Here is an 8,150-nt window from a genome sequence, read left to right on the forward strand (position 1 = left end):
CTTCACTTGAGAAACCTTTTTAGCTATTTTTTTCTGATATTGGTCTCTGCTCTAATGCGATCACTCTGCTATGCTTAATCCACCACAATAAGCATAAAGAAAATGTATCTCCACTCCAATTTTTGTTATTCTTCTGTTTCTTTCCTTTTCTGTCATCTTTTAAATTCAAAAGTATCAATTTTACTTCACAAATTACCTGGGATTCACACGTTACTTTTCAATACCCTGCCAACACACACTTTCTATCCACAATACCCATGGGTTAGTGAAAATTCTTCTACCTTTATTGCATTGCTTCGAATACCTTTCCATTCAAACATCTGGATATTGATGCAAAACAACAGAAACCATATCTATTCGGTACATCACTGCATAATCAGCTCTGAGAACAGTGCCTGGCACATAATTTACACTCAAATATTTCTCCAATAAGAATATGAAGTCAACCATTTGTGTGGCACATATAAATTATAGGATATTTGTAAATATTATCCCCATTTTCTCACTTCTGTAAAGCTGAGTGTCTCAGATGTTCTTTAACTAAGGAGTCACAACACTTATGACTTTGAAAGTATGTTAAGAGCTCGTGAAGACTCTTTTCTGGATATATAAGTTAACTCATACATGCCTAATAAATCATATTCTGCCAAAACTTCACGGACTTCTTTTCCCATTTTACACTTGCTACTGCCCTTTCTAATCTTCCTTTGCCATTGGCATCAGCTTATCACAGCTTCAAAATACCTCCCTGAACTATCCGTCCGATACTTCGATCCTTACTCTCTTTCCCATAAACCGGTTTTATTCCCCAATCCCAACTGTCAGTTTGAAATTATCTTAATTATTTTTTACTGTTTGTTTTTCTATCTTAACGTACTAGAATATAATCACTGTGAGAGCAAGTAACTTGTCTGTAATTTTCCTACTTTGTCTTCACTAAGATGAGGCCCTTTCTAAACTACCCAAAACTATTTGTCAATTAAGTGACCGAAATCAGTTTCCTCAACCACGATATATGAAAACAAATACATTTTCAGTTCCATCAAAAGCAGGTGATATAAGAGAATATGTTGATTCTCACTTATCTGTTGCTTAGTTCTTTATTCTCGTGTTTTCCGTACCTATGTCTAATTCTAATTCCTCATTAATTCTGGAAAATATCTCTTCAATTCCTTTAAGCACTCAGGGCACCTCTTCTCTACCTTGGACTCTGCATTAACATCCTGAATAAAGTGTCATTCCCCCTCCTCTTTCCCCTCCAGCTCCAACCTAGACAAAGTGGGATCTGCAAAGCACAGTAGTGAAATACTGTGAGATTTGTGCCTGGGTGTATGAGCGCCTGAGTATGTGAGGAACAAGAAATAGGAGGAGAAGACTTTTTTTCTGGTGCAAATGTAAGAAGAAATGCTTGTATTATATCTAGGAAGAACTCAAGGTTCAGGCAAGATATTACCCAAGTTTCACCAGAGGCCATAACATCTCAAAAAATGACTAATTCACAAGCAAGTACACAAAGGTTTGTTAGAAACAATGCACCTTTTTTATTGAGAATAAGTGATTTCCCCAACTGGAGGATGTTAGGATCATCAACACAGTCATAACAGGGAATCACAGATTAAGGAAGTTGAAGGCTAACTTTCAGACAATAAGCAGACGCTATCATGGAACCTCAAGCCACAAAGATGTCAATCTAAAAATGGGTAGTTGGAGGTCAAAGCCTCTGTTAGGCATGTAGTTTCCTGGATATAGAAATCATGGGTTATAGATCCTTGAATCTCATTATCTTTAGATGTGTCATTTCAGGAACACACGAGGTTTGGATGGTGATGTTTTAGCAGCAAGAAGAATAACATCTCCAGTAGCAAACTGGCCAGTAGCAGCAGTAGCCAGTGTCATATCCACAGCCGTATCCTGTTCCATAAACACAGCCATAAGGGGAGCCATATCCACAGCCGTATCCTGAGCCATAGCCACAGCCATAGCGAGTCCCATATCCACAGCTGTAATAGGGACTAAATCCATGGCCATAGCCACAAGAGTTGCCGTAGTAGTTGCCACACATGTTGTCAAGGGAAGTGGATTCAGGTGGGTTGCAGGAGGATGTTTCTGAAGTGTGTGTGTCGTCTACTTCCCATGGACCTTTATATACCGCCAGTAATTGGCAGAGCATACCATTCATTCCCTGACATAGACAACAAATATGCAAGCAACCATTATATGCCAGTCACGGGTGACGATCAGTAATAGTTCCTTTAAAATGAGCTCGTTAGTTTGAATACTCCAGTTTTATTTAAAGAACATCATTTTAATTTGTTCTGCTGAAGAATTGTCTCAGTAGAATCATGTGCCCAATAACTGATTTTTTGGTTGAGTTGTTTGGTTTTTTTTGCCTTTGAGTTGTATGAGATGTTTGTATAATTTGGACATTAACACCTAGTCAGTCACACCATTTGCAAATATTTTCTCACATTTCCTAGGTTGTCTTTTTATCTTCTCAACTGCTTCCTTTGCTGTGCAAAACCTTTTAAGTGTAATTATGTCCCATTGGTTTATTTTTGCTTTTCTTTCTTTGGCCTTGGGATACAGATCCAAAAAAGTAATGCTACAATTTATGTCAAAGAGTGTCCTGCCTATGTTTTCTTCTAAGAGTTTTATATTTTCAGATCTTACATTTAGGTCTTTAGCCCATTTTGAGTTTGTTTTTGTATATGGTGTGAGGCAATGTTCTACTCTCACTGTTATATACATGGCTGTCCAGTTTTCCCAGCACCACTTGTTGAAGAGACTGTCTTTTTCTTTCTATATTCCTGCCTCTTTTGTCATAGATTAATTGATCATAAGTGTGTGGGATTACTTCTGGGCTCTGTCTTCTGTTCCACTGACCTATGTGTCTGTTTTGGAACAAATACCACCCTGTAGTATAGTCTGAAGTCTGCTAGGGTTGAACCTCTAGCTTTGTCCTTTATTATGAAGAGTGCTTTGCAAACTGGGGGTCTTTTGTTGTCCTAGTTTTAGAAATAGTTTTCCTATGAATTTTAGAGTTGTTTAAGGATTATTCGTCCTAGTACTGTTAACTTTAAAAATATTTGTTCTAGTGCTGTGAAAAATGTCACAGGTATTTTGATAGGGATTGCATTAAATCTGTAGATTTCATTCGGAGGTATGGCCATTTTTATAATATTAATTCTTCAAATCTGAGGACACAGGATATATTTCCTTTTCTTTATATCAATTTCAATTTCCTTCATCAAATTTTATAGTTTTCAGAGTATAGGTATTTCACCTCCTTGTTTAAGTTTCTTCCTAGGTAATTTTTGATGCAGTTTTAAATGGGATTTGTTTTACTTTCTCTTCCTAACATTTCCTCATTAGTGTACAGAAACACAACAGATTTCTGTATATTAATCTTGTATCATGCAACCTACTGATTTTGTTAATTGGTTCTAAAGGTTTTAGGGTGGAGACTGTAGAGTTCTCTCTATGAAGTACCATTTCATCTGCAAATAGTTACGATGTTAACTCTTCCTTTCCAATCTGCATACATTTAATTTCTTTTTCTTATGACTGCTGCGGCTAGAACTTCCAATTTAAGCAGAAGTGGCGAGAGTCATCATCGTTGTCTGGTTCCTGAATTGAGGAGGAAGGCTTTCACCTTTTCACCATTGAGTATTATGTTGGCTGTTGGTTTGTTGTAAATGGCCTTTATTATGATAATGTATTTTCCCTCTACAGCCACTTTGGCAAGGATTTTTATTATGAATCGAAGTTGAATTTCTTCAAAGGCTTTTTCTGCCTCTATTGATGTGATCATGTGATTTTTGTCTTTCTTTTTGTTGCTGTGGTGTATCACATTGATTGATTTGCACATGCTAATCCATCCTTGTGCCCCTGGAATAAATCCAACTTGATCATGGCGTATGATCGTTTTTTGTATTATTGGATTTGGTTTGCTAATATTTTGTTGAGGACTTTTGCATCTATTGTTCATCGAAGTTATTGGACTATAATTTTCTTTTTTCTATAATCTCTTTGTCTGGTTTTGCTATCAGGGTAATGGTGGCCTTGTCGAATGAATTTGGGAGTGTTTGCTCATCTTCAGTTTTTTGGAACATTTTGAGAAGGATTGGTATAAGTTCTTCTTTTTATGTTTGATAGAATTCCCCTGTGAAGCTCTCTGGTCCTGGACTTTTGTTTGCTGGGAGTTTTTCAAATTACAGATTCGACTTCACTTCGAGTGATCAATCTGTTCAAATTTTCCGTTTCTTCTTGATTCAGTCTAGTCATTCTGTATGTTTCTAGAAATTCATCTGTTTCTTCTAGGCTGTCCAATGTGTTGGCATATAACTGCTCATAGTATTGCTTATGCTGTTTTGTGTGTCTGTGGTATCAGCTGTTATTTCTCCTCTTTCCTTTCTGATCAAAATTAAAGTAACTTTTTATAGTAACAATTATGAAATCCAAGTTGGAAGGGAGTATAAACTCTGGAAGGTGATTCCTTCTACTGGAATCCCACATTTCAACAACAAAAAATGAGCTATGATCCAGTAGTCTATAGAGTGCCTTCAACAGGAATTTTCACGAAGCTGCTGATTTCGTTTTCTGAGAATATTCATGATTAGAAAATTTTCCTTCAGTTGAGAAACCTTTTTACCTATTTTTTTCTGATATTGGTCTCTGCTCTAATGCGATCACTCTGCTATGCTTAATCCACCACAATAAGCATAAAGAAAATGTATCTCCACTCCAATTTTTGTTATTCTTCTGTTTCTTTCCTTTTCTGTCATCTTTTAAATTCAAAAGTATCAATTTTACTTCACAAATTACCTGGGATTCACACGTTACTTTTCAATACCCTGCCAACACACACTTTCTATCCACAATACCCATGGGTTAGTGAAAATTCTTCTACCTTTATTGCATTGCTTCGAATACCTTTCCATTCAAACATCTGGATATTGATGCAAAACAACAGAAACCATATCTATTCGGTACATCACTGCATAATCAGCTCTGAGAACAGTGCCTGGCACATAATTTACACTCAAATATTTCTCCAATAAGAATATGAAGTCAACCATTTGTGTGGCACATATAAATTATAGGATATTTGTAAATATTATCCCCATTTTCTCACTTCTGTAAAGCTGAGTGTCTCAGATGTTCTTTAACTAAGGAGTCACAACACTTATGACTTTGAAAGTATGTTAAGAGCTCGTGAAGACTCTTTTCTGGATATATAAGTTAACTCATACATGCCTAATAAATCATATTCTGCCAAAACTTCACGGACTTCTTTTCCCATTTTACACTTGCTACTGCCCTTTCTAATCTTCCTTTGCCATTGGCATCAGCTCATCACAGCTTCAAAATACCTCCCTGAACTATCCGTCCGATACTTCGATCCTTACTCTCTTTCCCATAAACCGGTTTTATTCCCCAATCCCAACTGTCAGTTTGAAATTATCTTAATTATTTTTTACTGTTTGTTTTTCTATCTTAACGTACTAGAATATAAACACTGTGAGAGCAAGTAACTTGTCTGTAATTTTCCTACTTTGTCTTCACTAAGATGAGGCCCTTTCTAAACTACCCAAAACTATTTGTCAATTAAGTGACCGAAATCAGTTTCCTCAACCACGATATATGAAAACAAATACATTTTCAGTTCCATCAAAAGCAGGTGATATAAGAGAATATGTTGATTCTCACTTATCTGTTGCTTAGTTCTTTATTCTCGTGTTTTCCGTACCTATGTCTAATTCTAATTCCTCATTAATTCTGGAAAATATCTCTTCAATTCCTTTAAGCACTCAGGGCACCTCTTCTCTACCTTGGACTCTGCATTAACATCCTGAATAAAGTGTCATTCCCCCTCCTCTTTCCCCTCCAGCTCCAACCTAGACAAAGTGGGATCTGCAAAGCACAGTAGTGAAATACTGTGAGATTTGTGCCTGGGTGTATGAGCGCCTGAGTATGTGAGGAACAAGAAATAGGAGGAGAAGACATTTTTTCTGGTGCAAATGTAAGAAGAAATGCTTGTATTATATCTAGGAAGAACTCAAGGTTCAGGCAAGATATTACCCAACTTTCACCAGAGGCCATAACATCTCAAAAAATGACTAATTCACAAGCAAGTACACAAAGGTTTGTTAGAAACAATGCACCTTTTTTATTGAGAATAAGTGATTTCCCCAACTGGAGGATGTTAGGATCATCAACACAGTCATAACAGGGAATCACAGATTAAGGAAGTTGAAGGCTAACTTTCAGACAATAAGCAGACGCTATCATGGAACCTCAAGCCACAAAGATGTCAATCTAAAAATGGGTAGTTGGAGGTCAAAGCCTCTGTTAGGCATGTAGTTTCCTGGATATAGAAATCATGGGTTATAGATCCTTGAATCTCATTATCTTTAGATGTGTCATTTCAGGAACACACGAGGTTTGGATGGTGATGTTTTAGCAGCAAGAAGAATAACATCTCCAGTAGCAAACTGGCCAGTAGCAGCAGTAGCCAGTGTCATATCCACAGCCGTATCCTGTTCCATAAACACAGCCATAAGGGGAGCCATATCCACAGCCGTATCCTGAGCCATAGCCACAGCCATAGCGAGTCCCATATCCACAGCTGTAATAGGGACTAAATCCATGGCCATAGCCACAAGAGTTGCCGTAGTAGTTGCCACACATGTTGTCAAGGGAAGTGGATTCAGGTGGGTTGCAGGAGGATGTTTCTGAAGTGTGTGTGTCGTCTACTTCCCATGGACCTTTATATACCGCCAGTAATTGGCAGAGCATACCATTCATTCCCTGACATAGACAACAAATATGCAAGCAACCATTATATGCCAGTCACGGGTGACGATCAGTAATAGTTCCTTTAAAATGAGCTCGTTAGTTTGAATACTCCAGTTTTATTTAAAGAACATCATTTTAATTTGTTCTGCTGAAGAATTGTCTCAGTAGAATCATGTGCCCAATAACTGATTTTTTGGTTGAGTTGTTTGGTTTTTTTTGCCTTTGAGTTGTATGAGATGTTTGTATAATTTGGACATTAACACCTAGTCAGTCACACCATTTGCAAATATTTTCTCACACTTCCTAGGTTGTCTTTTTATCTTCTCAACTGCTTCCTTTGCTGTGCAAAACCTTTTAAGTGTAATTATGTCCCATTGGTTTATTTTTGCTTTTCTTTCTTTGGCCTTGGGATACAGATCCAAAAAAGTAATGCTACAATTTATGTCAAAGAGTGTCCTGCCTATGTTTTCTTCTAAGAGTTTTATATTTTCAGATCTTACATTTAGGTCTTTAGCCCATTTTGAGTTTGTTTTTGTATATGGTGTGAGGCAATGTTCTACTCTCACTGTTATATACATGGCTGTCCAGTTTTCCCAGCACCACTTGTTGAAGAGACTGTCTTTTTTCTTTCTATATTCCTGCCTCTTTTGTCATAGATTAATTGATCATAAGTGTGTGGGATTACTTCTGGGCTCTGTCTTCTGTTCCACTGACCTATGTGTCTGTTTTGGAACAAATACCACCCTGTAGTATAGTCTGAAGTCTGCTAGGGTTGAACCTCTAGCTTTGTCCTTTATTATGAAGAGTGCTTTGCAAACTGGGGGTCTTTTGTTGTCCTAGTTTTAGAAATAGTTTTCCTATGAATTTTAGAGTTGTTTAAGGATTATTCGTCCTAGTACTGTTAACTTTAAAAATATTTGTTCTAGTGCTGTGAAAAATGTCACAGGTATTTTGATAGGGATTGCATTAAATCTGTAGATTTCATTCGGAGGTATGGCCATTTTTATAATATTAATTCTTCAAATCTGAGGACACAGGATATATTTCCTTTTCTTTATATCAATTTCAATTTCCTTCATCAAATTTTATAGTTTTCAGAGTATAGGTATTTCACCTCCTTGTTTAAGTTTCTTCCTAGGTAATTTTTGATGCAGTTTTAAATGGGATTTGTTTTACTTTCTCTTCCTAACATTTCCTCATTAGTGTACAGAAACACAACAGATTTCTGTATATTAATCTTGTATCATGCAACCTACTGATTTTGTTAATTGGTTCTAAAGGTTTTAGGGTGGAGACTGTAGAGTTCTCTCTATGAAGTACCATTTCATCTGCAAATAGTTACGATGTTAACT

The sequence above is a fragment of the Balaenoptera physalus genome (assembly GCF_965194825.1).
Source record: "Balaenoptera physalus genome assembly, contig: HAP1_SCAFFOLD_2330, whole genome shotgun sequence".
Lineage (NCBI taxonomy): Eukaryota > Metazoa > Chordata > Mammalia > Artiodactyla > Balaenopteridae > Balaenoptera > Balaenoptera physalus.